Source organism: Macaca fascicularis, chromosome 18, assembly GCF_037993035.2.
Source record: "Macaca fascicularis isolate 582-1 chromosome 18, T2T-MFA8v1.1".
Classification (NCBI taxonomy): domain Eukaryota; kingdom Metazoa; phylum Chordata; class Mammalia; order Primates; family Cercopithecidae; genus Macaca; species Macaca fascicularis.
The window spans coordinates 8,042,290-8,062,084 of NC_088392.1; the positions used below are offsets into that span (position 1 = coordinate 8,042,290).

At 39.8% G+C, this 19,795-nt stretch overlaps 1 long non-coding RNA gene across 1 annotated transcript; it reads right to left on the reverse strand.

Moving 5' to 3' along the window:
* Positions 1-438: 438 nt before the first annotated feature.
* On the reverse strand, positions 439-19,334 carry LOC102140599 (uncharacterized). Its single transcript, XR_001486680.4, has 3 exons — positions 19,093-19,334; positions 1,887-2,035; positions 439-697 (listed from the first exon to the last, which is right to left on the reverse strand). It is a non-coding gene; the product is annotated as an uncharacterized lncRNA (long non-coding RNA).
* Between the last annotated feature and the right edge of the window lie 461 nt (positions 19,335-19,795).

The window sequence follows — 19,795 nt, forward strand, 5'->3', positions numbered from 1 at the left end:
TGAGTCTAGATTTTAGGAGAAGGACTGAGGCTTAAGATGCATTTAAATAAAATCCAGACATATACATGATATAAGCCCATGGGAAGATTGGTTCACCAAGGGAGTCAGTAAGGGTAGAGGAAAGAACCCAAAACTGAATTCTTGACCCTCGATTTTAAAAGATTGGGACAAAGGAGTAGAATCCACAAAAGAGTTTCTAAGAAGGAAAATCAGTGAAGGAGAAGGAAAACCAGAAGAAAACAGTGTCCTAGAAGCAAATCCAGAAAGTATGGCAAGGAGGAAGAAGAAAGCATCTCTGCCGAATATTGCTGATGGGTCACAGACATGAGGATGAAATCTTGCCCTGGAATTAGCAATGCGGGGAGTCACTGGGACTACAGAAGAGGCTAGAGCCCTGTCCAGTTTTTCATGTCTAATGCTATGAAATAAAAAACTTACTTTGGTGTTCTCACTTTGGAAAGGACGAGATGCTAATTTATTTCATATGGTGTTAATAAGTCTAGAAATCCCTGATCATCTTTCCAGCTGAGAGATGCATCTTTTTCATCCTTTAGGCTGTTTCCTTAACCAATTTTAGATTAGTTTATTTTGATTGTGGCATAAGAGCATCCTTGATTTCTTCAAATTGTTTGTTTTCCTCTAGTGAGGCAATCTGAGACTATATTCTCAAGGTAGATGGCTCCTTCTTGAATATTGCCTACACAGAGAGAGAAAGAACAGAAGAAGGATTAGAAGTGAAATAACCTCACTTTAATTCATCATAATATTTTAGTCATAATTATGCATCTACATTTTACAGTATGTTTGCTTTGACTAGGTATTTCTAGAAACGTAGTTTAGTATACCTGGACATGCCAGACAATGTGGCATATCATGGAGGAAAGAATCAGAGCGGCCGAGAGCGGTGGCTCATGCCTGTAATCCCGGCACTTTGGGAGGTGAAGGTGGGCAGATCACCTGAGGTTAGGAGTTCAAGACCAGCCTGGCCAACATGGTGAAACCCTGTCTCCACCATAAATACAAAAGTTAGTCGGGCATGGTGGTGCACGTTTGTAATCCCAGCTACTCGGGAGGCTGAGGCAGGAGAATCGTTTCAGCCCAGGAGATGGAGGTTGCAGTGAGCCAAGACTGCACCATTGCACTCCAGCCTGGGCAACAGAGCAAGACTCCATCAAAGAATCAGAGTGCTATAGAACAAACACTGGCATAAAGAGATACTCAGTGGATGATATTAGTAGAAATTTGTGTTGGAAATAATATTAAAATTTTCATTATTGTCCTTTTACTATAAACCTTAGGTAAATAGATAGCCAAAGTAACTGTGTTCTACTAGGATCTAACCCAAATCTTAGAGGGTTGAGATTAAACAGTTCCATTGTATTCAGTCATTCGAATGTCATAATTTCATTTGCTAAAGAAACAATCCTGTGGATAGATACTTCCTATCTATGTATATATCTGTAACACCAATCTCTGATAATTTGCTGTTTAGATAATGCATGCACTAACTTATTTCTTACTGTGAATGTTTTCTGGCTTTAGATATAAGTTATCCATGAATTCTAGAAAGAAACAGCAACAAAGAAAGAATAATATAGCCAGAGATGTTCAAAATCATAGAGTATGGATCTAACATCCCGTAATTTCTGACTCCAGCTGGCCTTTGTGCTCAACAGTATCTGTCAAACTGCTGCTGTTTGTGCATCCCTTAAAGTGGGAGATATTCTTCTTTGCTTCTCAATTTGCGTTGCATGCCTTCAGCATGATATGGGTGCTTATGGATTATGCAAACAGCAAGCCTATATTGCCTTAGGAAACACTGTATTAAATGTGCAAAAAAAATGTGTGTGTGCAGCTTTCAAAACCATTAGGCCTCTGACACTCACATGGTATCTTGGGACTTAGAGCTCACTGCAGGAGCCCTGTGGAGTGACAAAGACAAGACGCTTGTATGAGACTGATTGTCCTGTGCCTCTCTCAGCTTCGTCTCTTAAGTTCATTCCGAGGAAATGTTGATGCCAAATTATCCCAGGATCTAAGGGCCAGAAGAGAAAAACTTTAATTGTTTCCTCAAAGTGAGAAGCCACTTAAATGGCAAAATGAATTCCAAAGTAATTGCTGTTCCTCGGGTTCCCCCTTAAAGTTTATCCAGTGTTGAAAAAATACACAATCCTTGAACTTTAGGTGGAGCATGTGAATCGGAGTCCGGAGTCAAAACAATGCTGTATTCTCTAAGCAGCTGTAGGCTCTCTCCCTGGGAAAGCTGAGCTTCAAGTAGAAAAACAGAATTATTTTCATTTTTCACAGTTCATTCCAGTGTGTTTGTGTGGCGCTTTGCGTACTGTGTCATGCTGTTAGGGTAGAAGGAAAAAGATGGTGAGATAGACAGGAGAGGGTCATTTGAAATGTCATCTTCATGTTTGATTCTGAGTGAAATTAAGCCTTCATTTGCTTGACTGAGGTTTCCTGAGAATTTAAAACTAAATCAACGCGATGCATGATTACATGATTAAACTGCTATATGTTCACCAAAGCTCATTGTCATTTTCCAGAAACTTATAAAGAGCCAATGCTCAGCCAGAATTTAATGCAGACTTCAGAAACTTATAGAGAAAAGGAAGCAGTCACTTTATTTTGGTAATTTCTGTGCTCTTTCCCCATCCCTGCTAAGATAACTCTATGCAATCCCATTTCCCCACCTACCACCTCACACAATTGCAGAAGGCCATGAGGAGAAAGGTGGAGAGAGGGCGGAAAACAAATCCGTATTATTGCCAACAAATTTCATCTGACAAACTTCTTTAAAACCAAAACCATTTTCCTCACCCTATGGGCTGGGTCTCTTAATGTACAACAGGGACAGTAAAGGGCAGTCAACAGAAGGAAGAATAAGAGTGAAAATGGAAGGAAAGGGTAAAGGCGGTCCTTTCTGCTACCCATGCTACAGGAGCTCTTTCTTCCCTGAGACCTTGTTCTAATCGTCATTTCAGAGACCGTGCCCAGAGTCTTTTTGCTAAAACCTTTGGAACCTCTACCTTTACCCATCCTCCTGCAGCCTAGACCAGAGGAGCCTCGACGGGTGATCTATGTAGAAGTTCAGAGAGAATTTGGGAGGCCGAGGTCGGCGGATCACGAGGTCAGGAGATCGAGACCATCCTGCCTAACATGGTGAAACCCCGTCTCTACTAAAAATACAAAAAATTAGCCGGGCGTGGTGGCAGGTGCCTGTAGTCCCAGCTACTCGGGAGGCTGAGGCAGGAGAATGGTGGGAACCCGGGAGGCAGAGCTTGCAGTGAGCCGAGATCGCACCACTGCACTCCAGCCCGGGCGACAGAGCGAGACTCCGTCTCAAAAAAAAAAAAAAAAAAAAAAAAAAGTTCAGAGAGAAAGTGCAATACAAATTAAAATTATGCTTGTATGTGACTTAGTTTTTAATGCATTGGTGATGTGTGATTCTATATTAATACGTGGGAAAATTAAGTCGAATTTCAAGCCCTTGGTTCATTAGGACCCGCCAGCCTAGGCTATCTCATCATCCAAATCACTAACATCTTTTGTAACTTTTTTGTTCTAATCTGCCGTATATTGAAAAGAACTGCCTCTGTGATTATTATATGAGAACTAAATTTCCAGATCTTTTCATGATTAGTAAAGACCAGTTCTTCTATTTCATTGTTTTCTATTTCTTAGCAGTACTTGACAGTGTTGCTACTTCTCTTTCCTGAGGCTGTTACTTCTTCTTCTTCTTTTTGTTTTCTTGTGACATGGCACTGGCCTGGCATTTTTCCTTGCTCAATGGCTGCACCTCCTGAGTGTCTCTCCCTGATGTATTTCGTCTTCCGATCTCTGCATGCGGTGGAGTCCCAGGGCTCAGAGTCCATCTGTTCTCCTCTCCCCAGGTTAACACATCTTGTCCCTGGCTGTAGAGACCAGCAATGAAGTCCACAGTGCTTTCCAGGACTAGCCTCTCTCCCAAACCCCAGCATTGTATATCGCATAGCACACTGGACATTGCCACTTGGGTGGCTAAAGGGCACCTCAAACTTAAATTGCCCAAAACTGTACTGTAATTTGTTTTATGAACAAATGTTCACAGGTCCTGCTCCCTTATTTTCTGTAGGCAAATCCTTAATATCTTCAGGGAACCCTTCTCTCTATACCCTAGCTAAAAACCACACCTTTGTCACTGTCAAATTTCCTTTATTTACGTTTATTCAGAGACTATATCAGTACCTGCCACATAATATGTGTATCCATCTTTCTATTCATGACGTCTTTTCCTATAAAATATAAGTCCCATGAGGACAGGGGTTATGAGACCATATTCCCCTCTTGACTTCTAGGTCTGGAACAATGCCCACAACATAATTGGGATTGGTAAAATATTTTTGACTGAATGAATAAGTAGAGATATAAAGCAATGAATATATGTAAAAATGAACACATGAATCAATCAATGCAAGTTCTGAGATTATTTTTATCTTACTTATAATAATCATGGTCTTTCTAACTCATATCTATCTACACACACATAACTGTACAGTACTAGTTTGGGGGCACAGAGAATCATATCAAGAGGTGAGATATTTCTACACTTAATATACGCATTCTTGCCGGAGCTGGCTTCACCAGTGAAAATATCTCTCTACATCTTTTTTTCTTTTCTATGACATCTTCTTTTTCATGAAGCATTTCTGATTGTCAGACACGATCATCACTGTCTCAGTATCCAGTACAAAACTTGAATGTTGTACTTATCCCTAAATTACAATGATTTGTCGATATCTTTTATCTCTACAAAGAAAATTTAAGTATTTAAAGATACTTACTTATTTTTGGAAATTATGTTATTTACTTTTATCAGAAAGACTAGCAGAGTGCCTGTTATAAATGTCGAATTAGGCTCATTCTTCCAAGTCCCCGCATCCATAGTCTCCTAGGTGGGGAGGTTCATGCCAAGGATTGTGTAAAATCATACATCAGATTTGGGGAAAGTATTAGCACTTTTCTCAACATTTTGTTCCACCTCATCATTTTTACAATTTCCATTTTGTGTGTAGTCTTTCATATATAAATACATCACTACAGTAGTAGATGCATTTCATTCATGCTTCATAAATGCATTTTGTGAGTGGTTGCTTGATCTTTCTTTTCTGATAGGGGTGTGAACATGATCAAAGCGTTTGGAGGCTGTTAGTATAGGTTCTTGCAATGACTATGCACAGGCTTCATTTCACACATGTGAATATGGGATGGGGTCTTAATAAGTTCAATACCCAAACTGCATGAAATTGAGCTGTCTTTGGGGAGTGTGACTTAGCCACTCTTCTTCGCCTTTCAAAATGCTTCTCTTTTATTTTCCTGTGTGCCACTTGCTAAGGCCATCAGACACATCCATATGTTTACCCTATGCCTACTCACTGTCAGTAAAGATTTATCTTTCTTGCTCTGTTGCCCCTACGCTAGTGTTCTCTGAATATTGGGACCTACATTTTTTGCTCATGCTCATAGACTCCAGGAACTGTGCTAATATCCTTCTCACTAGAATGTCCAAAGGCCACAGTTCTCCAGGGAGTGAGATCAGTCCTGGGTGCTGTGTGGACATGGGGAGGCTGACCCTGGAGCAGAGACTGCCCAGCCTACATTCTCCATCACCTCCTTAACATCCTCTGGTTGTAAATGCGGGAAGCTTGGATAAGCTAAGGGACTGTGTTCCCCATTCTCTTGCAACTAGATGTGGACGCTTGACTAAGTTTTAGCTAATGTAATTATGTTAAAGCATAGTTTATGACATAAGAAAACACCTATTTAAGAGATGCCAAATCATTTGTGCTGCTTTCTGCCCAATACCTTTCTCATTTCTGGGGCTTGGAAAACAGATAAAACAGCTGGAAATCCAGCAGTCATGTTGTGCTATGAGCTGATCTGCGTGATGGAAACCAGTGTGGTGGTGGTTACACAGAACAATCACAGCCTGCTCCTTAATGACGTAGGGGAGTCTTCATACCAGCCAGGGACTGCTAACCTCTGGATTCATTTACATAGGAGGTAAACATATCTCTTGTGCTTGGCCACTTTATTCTATTTTATTTTTCTATTAAGTGCAGCAGAACTTCAACCTTATAGGTGCTGGCCATCTCCTCTATGTTTTGCGTACTGACTGTAAAAAGGATATACCGCTCTTAAGTATAAAAACATATACCACTCTTAAGTAACTCTTCATAAATCTAGCCCATTCAACTTTTTAATGTGTGTGTGTGTGTGTGTTTTTTTTTTGCAAGCCACCCCACCTGCTTCATCTTATTCACCACATCCCTACCAGAGATACCCAGGTCCACAAAAATGAGAAATAATTAGGGCTCAATTTTTATATTGCTCAGGGACAAAGTCTCTGGGAGCCAGCTCTGATGAAAAAAAAGGGAGAAAAGAAAATAAAAAGAAACATAGAACAACTTACTTTAACTGAATTAAATGGTGTGTGTGTGTGTTTGTGTGTGTGTGTTAAAATTTCCATCTCTAGTTAAAGAAAATGCTAGCAATCAAGAAACTTGAAAAGCAAAGCAAAGCAAACAAACAAAATACATAGTAGTGAGAGTTTTATTAGGTTCTCATTCTTTGGTTTTTGGTGTTGGTTTTGGTTTTTCATTTGGTTGGTTTGGTGCAAGTTTGTGTTGTAGGAGTTCCTCCTCATCAAGTTTCCTAAAGCTTACTGCAGAGTATTAGGCGGTCATTCTGCTATGATGTAACTCTGAGTACAGAGAAATTTCAGATTGTACTTGTTTTCCCCAAAAGGTAATGATAAAATTGAGGAGAGAAACAGATATTTTTAACTTCCACATCAGTGCTCTTTGTGTTAAATTTTACAAAATGTGTATTTTTATTCCATTGCATTATGAAGACTGAACTGGTAAAATGAATCCAGCCAGTGAATGAAGAAAAAACATGTTTTAGGGAAGAAATGGAAGTCCTTCCTTAGACAGTAAACGCCAGAGGGGCTTGAATGGCTGCCCCACCAACAAGCTGGGAAAGCTGCCCTGTTGGAGAGTAGAGAGATGTTTGCACTTCCAAAGTGTTAAAGCGAGAGTGGGTTTTATACATTTTTAACAGTGCATCTCTTTAAAATGCTGCAAGATGTAGCCAAAAAGTGGAACCTATCCAGATCCAACAACTGATGAATGAATTTAAAAATGTGGTATATCCATACAATGGTACTTTTCTTTTGCAATAAATTAAATGAAAAACGGATTCATCATACAGTTTAGGTGAACTGTGAAGACATTATGCTGAGAGAAGGATGCAAAGCAAAAGAGAGACTGAATAGGGTGTGATTCCATTGATCCGAAGTGTCCAAGATAGGCAGTCTTTGGAGACCAGGTGGAGGAGCTACAAGGTTGTGTAGGGCTGGGGGTTAGGAAACACGGGGAGTGATAGCCACTAGGTACAGGGTTTCATTATGGAGTAATGAAGATGTTTCAGACTTGGACTGTGATGAAGGTTGCACATTGTGGAGTATACTAAAGAACGTGGAATTGTATGTTGTTAAATGGGTGTATTTTATGGTATATGAGTTATTTCTCAATTAAGACATTAAAATTAGGAGAATGTAGACAGGAAATATTTTTAAACATTGCAAGACTAACTTTTTGTAATAAACATTTTTTTTCTTCCCATGTCAACAATGAATTGACTCTAATTTATTGTATGAAGCTTATGTAAGATGACTGTAAGGCAGTGATATTGTTGACCGCATTTAACCATAGATGTTATGCAAACTAGCTAAATGTGTGATCGCAAGATGACATGACAAATCTTTTCTTAAGGAATAACAAGTCCATTTTAAAATAACACATTTATGCTTAATTTGAGGGGTGTCTTTTTAAGGGTTAAGGACCAAAACTCAAGTTAGCCTAAATGTGCATGAGGTAACACAAATAGAAACATATTTATGTAAGCTATGTATGAATTATTCAGTGTTCAGACACCAATCTGATTTTGCATTAAATTACATTGATAGAGGCTACCCGATCCTGACACAAATTAAACATTTGCAGAGTTCGACCCTCTCTTCCTTCCCTGCCCTGAATGTGTATTGGGGAGTGACCTTCGTTATGCACAGACATTCTTTCAATTTTTCCAAAAACTGACAGGTACTAAACTCTGCCTGATGCTATTACTTTAAAGAAAATCAATGAAATATTATTATGTATATTTGTAAGACAGTTTTCTGGTCACTGTGGGGAATACAAACAAGTCAAAATCCCCTACTCTCAAAGACCTTAACTGCTGGTTGGAGAGAGGCTATTGACCAATAAGAAGTTAATAAAACTCTAATCAGGAGACAACCCCTTAGATGACAACCATGTTAATCTATAAGGCAGCTTGATGTTTATTATATTATTTGTTATATAATTTTACCTGAAAATATATAAAAGGGGTTAAGCTTGAGGATTCTGTAAGATAGGAAAACAATCAAATTATTCGCATATATAAAGGCGTTGACATTTGCAATTTAGCATGTCTGCTGTTTTTCCTGCTACATCTGTACATTTTTTTAAAAGTCTGTATGGCTTCTACCTAGAACCCAAACAATGGAAACAGCATTTTGGAGAATAATTTCCACTTTTCTTCAACTCTCCAATTCTTCCTGTCATTAGACTCCTTATCATGGCATTGATCTCAGAAACGATAATTTATAGGACACTGGTCAGATAGTCTAGCCTAAACTCGGATTTTAGCTCAAACGTCTATTAGCATAGAAGTTCCCACACCAGGGTATCCTATTCTCTCTCTCTCTCTTTTTTTCTCCTTCTGATCATAAACACAAACTTTCTAGTTGTTTCTCCTTGGGTCTCTGTTCACTTGTCCTCTTTTCTTATATCCTTTTTGGGGAGGGGAGTGTCCTCACTTTCTCAAGCCTTCTTCTTTATACAATTACCATTCCCATCAGACCGACCTAGGAGATGCTCCATATTTTCCTCTCTTCCTCCCTTCTCCCCGTCATAACAATCGATATTCTGTTATATCCATTTTGGTTTCAAAGATTATACAAAATTATCCACACATAAAAATCCTCCCTGATATTTATTGCAACTTTGAACACACACATCAAGTCAATTAGGTGAAGTCTGAGCTTATTAGCCATGTCAAAAATCCTGTAACGTCAAGGTAGCCCGGAAACCCAGTACTGTGAGGAATGAAATGCAAAAAGTCATTGTGATTTATAAATCAATATGGCAGAGCAAACAGGATGAAACCAGGATCATGGATTAAGTCTGGATGGTGTGGCTGGTGTGACCCCTACAGCCTCTGAAAAAGAATCAAAACCTCTCGACTAGGTGCACAATTCTTTCCTTTGCTTCAGAGGCTTGAGGATAACTCAAGCCCTAGCACAAAGAAGCTAGGGCTTCACTTGGACCAACACACATTGTGGTGTTGTCCAATGTGTGAATGTGTGAAGCTAGGGCTTCAGCACATTCAACCTTGTGAGTTTTGCTATTGGAAATCACTGATAGTGAACAAAAGTGGTAGAAACTTATCCGAATGGTCATTTTTGCCTGTTTTTCAAACCTCCATCAGCCTTTGACATTCTTGCCCCATTCAGCGACCAATAGGGTCCCTTTACCTGAAAATTAAGAGCAATCCTGTCTGATTTTTTTTTTTTAAAGGGAGAGGAGGGGTGTTTGGAACTGGTGACTAGATCCCTAAAAAGGAAAGGTCTATGATGTGAGGAGAGTAGTAATCTTGATAGTCTATGGACATAATATACACAGAGAGATAGGACTCTTCTTTGAGTTTAGAGAATGCTGAAAATATTTCCAGGCTTTTAGACACCAGGCCGGCTTCAGCACTGGAAAGGTGGTGTTACACTGATCAGTCCTAACTCAGTCTGTGATTAACATAAAATAAGATTAAGACTTCTTTAACGAGAGTAAAAAAGATATTAACAACTTTGAAGTTAAATCAGCTAGAATCCAGGCAGGTAACACTGGGAAACTCAGCCTTGCATTTGCAGCTGTGAGGACTTACGGCTCAGTGATCAAGGAAGCGAGGAGATGACAGCAAAAGCAAAGGAGCAGAGCTGGTGGGCAGGAGGCCGGGAGTCAGCTGCCAACAGCGGCAGCACCTGAACCTCCGAGCCATAGGGAGCGATAGCCCAGGGACGTTGCTCACCCATGCTCATTGCAGAGCATTTTCTCATGTGAAACTGAAAGGCTTGTCTGGTGCCCTATCTAAACGCTTCTTGGTGTTGATTACTCTTAAAACATATTTACCCTTGGAATATTCTGAAATTCTCTGCATTTGCAAAATCCTTTAAGGACCAACTTCATACATATGTATTGAATCTTGCCTGTATGCAAGACATTTATAGCATGTTGTCATGTAGATATAATCATACCAGTGTCAAAAGTCTACTTACATTAAGATGTACAAAGGAACTACAGTATACATTTTTATATTCTATATTTTATCACGTCTACGTCCCCATCCCACTGCATCCTAGGAAAATTAAGGCAGCTTCTCTGTCTCCTCTTGTTTTAACTGTTTCCTTTCCATAAATAATTCGCAACTGTTTGAAGCTTAGTTTCTGTCCCAAACTGACATAAGTCCTATGACCTGGTTGCTCAGGAAATCATCAGTCTTTGAGAGTGCTTTTTTCCTTCTCCTGAAAATGAGTCTGAGTAAAAACACGGGTGTTATTGGGTACTCATGATACTTTTTTTTTTTTATTATTATACTTTAAGTTCTAGGGTACATGTGTATAACGTGCGTGATACTTGTTGTTGCATCCCTGGGATGAGATTCACTGAGCGGTTCCTCTGAGACCTTAGTTCTGCAGGTGTCCTCTGGTGAAGACCAGAATGCAATCAGGATCTATTTGCACTGACCTTGTCAGGGCCTACTGGTCCTTCTTCTTGTCTTGTCCCCACCCTTATCTCTTACAGGTGAGGACGTGTGGTTACAGGTGTCATTTGATCTCTGGCCTGCGGGCAGCCTGGCAGCCCTTTCTTTCTTTCTCTTGGGCTACTTGCTGTATCAATGCAAGGCTGTGGAAACTTCAGAATCCTTTCTGTCCTGCATGGAACTGGATAGGGTTCAGGAGTGCTTTGTATCTGCCCAGCCAGCCTGCACTGTCATTTTTATGCAGATGCTGCTTCATCTTCATCTTCATCAGTGCAAATTCTACCTGGGATGGTGTCTCCTGTGAGGTTCCCACGTGGGCACTGGTCCAAGGGTGTTTCTCTATTTTCGCATTTTCATTCAAACTACATAACCTGTCGTGGTAGTTTTAAGGGAGATCCGCAGAATCTTTGACGCTCCTTCACAAACCATGGTGTCATACTTCCTCCCACTGAACATGACCTATCTCCAGTGTCTTGTTTCTAATGAGTTGATGAAGCCATGCCTTAATTTTCAGGCTAGCCAGGCCAAGAGGAAGCTGTTTTCATACAGTCTGTGTCTCTCATTTGGTCTCTAAGTAGTGAGCCACCATGTGAGAAGTGCAGCTACCTTGATTTATCAGCTTGAGGGACAAGGGGAAGAGGTCACACAGAGTTAGAGACATTCGTGAGGAGGCTCCCCTGCCCCTTCCCCAGATGGCAGAGGCGCCAATGTCTTCCCAGCATGGGTGCCAAGCCTGTGAGTGAATGAGTGAGGGAACCTTCTGATGATTTCAACTCCCGTTTACAGTAGCCCTGGGTGACAGTGTGCAGCAGCGCCTGCCCAGGCTACAGAGTCAAGCTCTTCTAAGGCACACATTATATTAAAAAGCCATAGTAACTGGAACACACCTTTTGCCTTCCCTCTAAGATGTGATCTGCAGAGGGGAGGGCAGGATCTCGGTGTTCCAATCCTGCTCCTTCTTGATGAGTTTGTCATTCTCAACCACCAAGGATCTGAAGTTCTAGGCTTTCCATCTCCTTCCCATGTCTGGTTGAAGTTTTTCCTTCTTAAGGTCTGTGATTAAGTTAGCATAACCTGCCTCTTGATATTTAAAAGGGAAGCTAAAGAACATGAGATCAATGGGTAGTTTCATCTCAGCAAAGCTGGGCTTTCGGGATTATTATTGGCTGCAGAATTCAAGGCAGTCCTCTTTGAGGTTCAAAGCTCATCTGGGTCTCATTCTTCTGGTCAGGGTCTGTGTTCTCTTTTCATATAATCTTCTGCCTCTTTGCTTAGCCAAGGAGAGAGAAGGCTGCAAGGAAAGGCAACCTAAGGTTGAAATGGCGATGTGTCATTTTGTCATACTTAAAATAGTTTCTTCATTATACAAGGAAGCGTAAAACATGTTCCTTGTCCTTGAGAAGCTATTTGTAGAGGCAAGAAACAAATACAAAGAACACACTGAAAACTCCCTGCATTGTTAGCTTCCAAATGAGTGATGCCAGCAGTGCTTGCATATTTCATGACATCATTTGGGATTAGAGCTATTAAAGACAACTTCGAGAGGGTGGTAGGACTTGGCATAGCCCTAATGACAGAGAGAGTAAAGAAGTAGGGAGGGTGTCTAGGTAGGAGGCTGTAATGGCAGAGAGAGTAAAGAAGTAGGGAGGGTGTCTAGGTAGGAGAAGTGGCATGGGCAGAGGCATGGCAACAGGAGAGCAAGGAGGATGTGCAGGAAGGTGCATGGCGCCAACTGCGACAAGCACTGTGTCCAAGGGGTGAAAAGAAGATGGGAGCAGTGAGGAGCAGTGGATCAAATTAGCACCTGGGCAATTTCAGCATTATCCTTTGGGGTGTAATTGGAATCCAGGAAAACATTTTTGGGCAGGGAGATGACACAATCAGAACAGTGGTTTAGTACTGCGATTCTGCCCATAGTACATATAAGGAGTTTGAGCTATCACAATGCAATGAGAATCCAGGGAAGGAGGCTATGTTGCAATACATATAAAGCTCTTAAGACATAGTGTGGCAGGTTGCCATTGTTCAATTATTATTAGTTCTCACTATGGATATCATTTTTATCCTGTCTGAGGGTGATGAAGAGAGAAGTTGTGTTCTTGAAGATAATGGCAATGAATATGGATTTAAAATAATAAGTAGAACTAGGTAAGTAGACATCTAGAGTTGAAATTCTAAAAATGGAATAACAAGAGAAAAATGGAAACAGGAAAGTGAAATGATTATTGAGAATCTATCTGTGGGTCAGTTAGGTGAAAACATCGATCAAGAGTTTGGAGACAAATTACCCTCAATATTCCGCTAAAGAATATATATATAATAGTAATAGCTTAATATGCTATGTGTACACTAAACTCTCATATTTGTTTTTCCAGTGTAATCCTCACAATCACCAAGGGACAAGTAACACTGTTACACCGGTATTACAGAGGAGGAAATCCAGTCCAGTCACACATTTAACAGGTGGCATTGTTTAGATAAAAACCCAGCTTGGTGTGATTGAGCCTGAGTTTTAATTATTCTCTTTATATGGCTTAGGTTTTAGTAAGTCCAAGGGGAGCCAGTAAAGGCTTCAGTGTAGGAGAGTAATATAAATAGGACTGTATTTTAGGATGATTCTGCTAGCTGTAGTGCATTGGATAGATTTATTAGAGATAATTAGAAACTGGAGCGCAATGAAGAGGTTATTACAAGTATTGGACATTTGAACCATGATGGATGTCCTGGGATTAGAAATATTTCCAAGGTAGATACACACAAGAGAGTGGATATTGAGTTAGTGAGAAATCAAAGACAATGGTGATATTTCAGAGCATGTAGGATATTGATATCAATATCTAATAGGAAATAAAGTAGGCAAATCTATATTGCTAAGGGCCTGGAAAGGAAGGGGTTGAGGGGACAGGGAGTGGTGATGAACTTCACCTTAAATGTGTCTTAAGGTTGTTAGTTATGAAAATGTAACAGAAATGTTCTACAAGTTTTGTTTTTTTTTTTTTTTTAAAAACTTGAACTAAAAAGACAGGAAAAAGCTAGAGAATATTATACATACAGCCTGTGAGAAATAAATGTCCAGCAGCATTTGAGGTAAAGTGAGAAAACATAACTTCAGACTAATAAAAATCAGCACAAGATGAATGATGTGAGCTACTTGCAGAATCGTTCCCAAAAATAACCCATTGTAAAAGTGATCACTGAGGGTTCTCGTGATAGAACTAGGTCGTTTTCTGCACCTGAGTGGAAAGTCAGAGGTCTCTTGTAACAGAAGTGCATCTCAAATCCAAATGTAACTAAAGTGACATAGGCGGTGGTGTTGATGACAAACCCAGCACAGGGAAGTATTATAATGATGGACATCTACCGGGTGGCTGTAGGAAACTCTGCATTAGGAGACTGGAGAGCGAGGTTGTCAGTGTCATTCTTGTACTGTCTGGCAGAGAGAATTCTCTGATGCTAATAACTACTCCTGATTATCCAGATAAAAATCACCATCAAAGAGAGGAATGCAATTCATCCAGCCACCATGGCTTGATCAAAATTTCATTGAGAAAATGTTTAACTCTTTTTTTCTTTTCTCTGACAACAACCTCCTGGTCATTATTTTGTTTCCAGCAGGAGGAAGGGGCCTTTGCCAGGCACTCGGCTCTCAAACATCTCATGAGCTCACAAGGAAGGTTTCTTTCTTGGGTTGTCTTTATCACTGAGAAGCAGATGAAAACAAGTTTAAGAAATACCAATACAGCAGAGAAGCTACTGGATTTACAGTGGCTACATCAAAAAGCAGATGTCCCTTAAGGAAAATCCTAAAAAGAAAATCTTTCTTTCTTCTTCTTATGGCTCTTCTTTAAACATAACAAAGATAGGATGGAGTTAAATTCCTGGAGTATGGGATTGCCAGGGGGGTGGGGTGGAAAGTATAAAGATAAGAGACAGAGACAGAGGCGGAGAGAAAGAGAGACAGAGAATGGAGTTTAAATGTGGAACCTTAGAAAATACTGGTAATGGAGTATTAAGAGGTGGAAATGGGAAAGGATGTGTTAAAGGGTAGAGAGAAGGAACAATCGTGGAGGGCAAGAAAACTACCACATCCTAGCAGCCAAGGAGAGAAATGGTTTGCCCAGAGGCCAGGCACGGTGGCTCCTGACTGTAATCCCAGTACTTTGGGAGGCTGAGTTGGGAGGATTGCTTGAGGCCAGGAGTTTGAGAACAGCCTGGACCACATAGCAAGACCCTGTCTCAATAAAAATAAAATAAAAATTATCCAGACATGATGACTCACACCTGTAGTTCTAGCTACTCAGAAGGCTGAGGCAGGAAGATCACTTGAGTTAGGAGTTCAAGATCCTGTCTCAAAAAAAAAAAAAAAAAAAAGAGTTTGGTGGGCAAATGCAGAAGATACTGTTAGATATGTGAAAATAAGTTCACTGAATTCAGTCAATAGACACCTGAGAAAGTCATATCGAATTGTTTGGGTGGGGGTCAGAGGCATAAGTCAGATTGGAAAGGCAAGTAGCGGGGCAAGGACATGAAGAATGGTGATGGTAGCCAGTTGTTTTTCAGAAGCTTGATGTTTAGACATAGATGAAAAATGAGACAGTGGCTTGTGGCTTGAGACAGTTTTATACGCTTTTGTAGGAGGGGGCTTTGTATGGTGGAGGTGCACACGTACACGCATATCTCAGCAGGACTGGCTTGGAAAGTACAGATTGAGTCTCTTCCCCAGGGTGGACGGCCACAGCGCTTTCCCAAACAGTAACTGTGCTTTCCAACGGAGGCTGTTAAAGGAGATGTCCTTATTCTGGGACAATGCTTCTTGAAATCGCATTTTTAACAGTAGATATCTATACCATGTCATGACAACTTTTTGAATCAGTGTCACATTGTGAACTTTCATAGCCAGTGTTCATATTTCCACACTCTTCCCAATGCCAGGATATTGTATATTAGCAAATTCTTCATTGTGGTGAGAGGAGTGATAAACGTCAGTTTCTTAGCTATATTAAATGAGATTTTCCCCATATCTCTGTTGTATTATAGATGATACCTGGAGTCATTAACTAGGGCTTATCAAGGAAGTACTGAATAATTTGAGTGGCAGGTGAGGGTTTTACAAATAGCAGATAAATTCAAGTGCCTTTTTTTCAATCTTTGTTTTTCTTGACAGCTCTGCATTATCTAATGCTCCTAATGGCTTTCTTCTTGAATGCCCTTGTCCCAGGAATTTTCCTTTCATACTGTGCTGACCTTATCTCTTTTTCCTGAATCAAATGCTCCTTTTTGTTTTTCTAAATTGTCTTTTCCCCTTTGCTTCCTCATTCATTTGGGTTTATGCCAACTTTCATCTTATTTCCTCTTTCCTCTCAAGGTAGTTTTTCTCAATATCTCATCCAGTCTTATATCTATCTCATTTACATAATTTGTCCTTTCGCTGTGTCAGCACTTTTTTTGGGTGCAGCTTTCCAAATTTAATTGCAAAGTCCATAGTCCTTTCAACGTGTACATGCATAAAACTCAAATGTGTTATCTTTCCTGGTTTAAAAAAGGAGAAGAAAAAAGTTGTTTGACCACATAAAAATATTAAAACATCTATGGTTCAATAATATCATAAGCAAATGAGAAATTAACATAAAATATTTTTATTAAAAATGACCAGGAAAAAAATTCATTCTAAAGAAGCTTTTATAAACTTTTTTTATTTTTTTTTTGAGATGGAGTCTCGCTCTGTTGCCCAGGCTGGAGTGCTGTGGCATGATCTCGGCTCACTACAACCTCCACCTCCTGGGTTCAAGCAATTCTCTGCCTCAGCCTCCTGAGTACCTGGGATTACAGGAACCTGCCACCATATCCAGCTATTTTTTAAATTATTTTTTTAGTAGACATGGGGTTTCACCATTTGACCTGGCTAATCTTGAACTCCTGACCTCATGATCCACCCAACTCGGCTTCCCAAAGTGCTGGGATTACAGGTGTGAGCCACTATGCCCAGCCTTATAAACATATTTTTTAACCAACAACCCAGTAAAAAGAATGGACATGAGTTTACAATTTATAAAAGAAAACTGTAAGTGGCATTACATGAATAAAAATTATCAATATTAATTTTCATTGGTAAAAAGTGCATAATTTAAATGTAATAAAAATATTTACTCCAAATAAGCAAGTATGAATAAGATAATACTTAATGTGACCAGAAATACAAAAGAACACTATTATTTAACATATATTAAAATTTGGGTAATTTTTTCCTAAAGAAAATAATTATCAAGAGACTTAAAAACACTGATAATTATTGACTCATTTTTTCTGTTTCTAGGTTTATATGTTTAAGTATAGTCACATATATGCATGAGGACATAGACACAATAATTCCCACTTCAATAATAATACATCAGTGTGAACCATCCCTCCGAAAACATTTGCCATGATCTTACCATAAATGCTAAGTGGCCAAGTCTCACCACCTGAACTGAGATTGACACTTTCATCATCCGTATGATACTCATATACCTCAATATTAAAATATCTTAGCATTGCTCCTATTAATTCCACAAGAGGCATAAACCTGGACAGTCCAAGGAGATGCGTGGTAACCCAACTAGTCCAAAGCGCTAAATTATGTGTGTGTTTGTACTGATTTGGGTGGATCCTCTACGTCTATCCTAATCCAAGAGGTAGCTGACCTTGGACAAAGACACTGTATGATCATGACAGATACAGCTAAAAGTGTCTAAATGGTCTAAAAATGAAGAAACGACAATGAAAGTATGTAAATGTCTGATTATTCCAGACTATTTTGTTTTGATGCCATGATTTTGAAATATCAAGTCTTGTGTAGAGTCAGTAAGAGTCTATTCAATGGGTTTCCATCCTGTATGATTAGCAGAAAGCTGGACTAGCAATGTCTTACTTGTTGATAGTCTTCAGCATACTTCATCCCGAATATGCCATTCTTGTCGCCTACCTATCTGAAGACATACTTTGTTATACATACACGCACACACACATGAACAAAATAAACTACAGATTAAAAAAGCACTCGTTTGGACCCAAAATAGTATTTTTCTAAATAAAACCACTCTACCTTAAGAAAAAAATTGTAAATTCATGATTTGCATACCATGATTCATTCCTGAAAACTTCAATTGCTTAAAACTAATTTGTTGACTACCCATTTCTGCAAAAAAAAAAAAAAAAAAAAGGAACTGTGCCTGAAACTGAACCTTCAAAATAAGATGAGGTCTCTGGAAATTCTTGCAGTCTGATCTGAGAGCTTGGCCTTTTTCTAAGTGGTCTGATACTGTGGTGTCGATGCACAGGAGACTCGATGTGGCCAGGAAGCGTCAATCAGACAGTCTCGTGTTGGGAAAAGTTGTCTGTTCTCTCTCAAATTCTCAAAATACAACTGGATTTTAGTTTCCGGCTCACAATACTGCTTGCTTTTGGGTAGTGTAATATCCCATTGCCAAATATTGCACTGGTAACTCTATTGATAGCAGTGGATGTAACTTTGACAGAGAAACTGCCCAGGATGTTCTGTTGTAGCGTGAGGAGCCATGTGGCATATGTCATTTGAAAAAAAGCACTGCTTGAACAATATATTTCATAACTGTTTTTCCCTTGGGAATTCTAAAATAGATATGTGGGAAATAGCAGATGAATCACGGGCAGCTTGAAATTTAGTCATAAGCATAAATGTTCTAAGAGTGTACAACAGGACTTTGCGTCCATCAGTGAGGATAACAAGTCTGTCATTGGATAGATCCTAAGTGAAATTAGATATAAAAGAGAAATACATTGAATTTACTGGACAACATTCTTCAGATCTGCTGGGACATATTTTCATTTTCTGTGAGTACTGGAATGGATTGGGACAAGGTGGGTGTCAAAACTTTAGGCTAGACAGAACGTAAGCATTTTATCCTAGCAAAGGTCAGCTCCCGAAGACTGTGGAATGAACAACAAGGAGACATGATAAATAATTAAGGAATAAATGCAATGCAAAGTATTTACTTCTGTTTTCGTGATAATAGGTATTCTTTTACAACTTACTGGAAGCCACAGGCTGTTTTGAAAACCAATTATTTCAGGGGCAGTTTCATTTTCTTACATGTATGATACATTCTGCAGGTAGAAATAGTAGGGCCCTCACTCTAAACCTGCGATTTCCACAACCCCTCCAAGCTTTCTTACCACAGTCTTGGGATGCTCACTTTCTTGGTGTTCGCATTCTGCTCCGTCGTATCCTTCAAGTCTCGTCGCTGCGGCTGGCTCCTCATCAGAGCTCCGCTGTCTTGTTCAACACCTGCCAGTGACTGCCTTCTTGCCCCGTTGATTGTTTGCATTATTCATACCACACACCACTCTTGGAAATTATCTTACTTATGGCTGTGATTTCTGCTTACTGCTTTTCTCCCCTGTTTCTCTCAGGGAATGAAAGACCTAGGAGAGGCGGGATGGGGGCTCCCCTGTCAATCTCTGGGTAATTGCGGTGTCTGTCAAGGGTAGACACTTAATAAATATATTTTGATTTCACTGAATGAAGTCTTTACTCATCAGGTACCAATTTCCCTCCAGGGGAAAATAGCACATAACTCGGGTGTTCACAGAGCCACCGTGATTGTGTTGACAAGAAAAGTCTTCCTGTCATGGTAGCTGTTCACTCACATGTGACATGGGGCACACTGCTGTCGCTTTCTATTCACACCAGTTTCTGTGCCCAGAAAAACCACCAGCTGCTGGGGTGTCAGGGCTGTGGCTCTGCTCAGAAAATGTAATCAGAGTCTTAGAGGCTTGCCTTTGCTGTCACCAAGCTGACTGCTTAACAATCTGATTCTTTGCAATTCATTCTTCAAGGACTGGTCACTGGTAACTAGTTCATACCATGTAGATATGT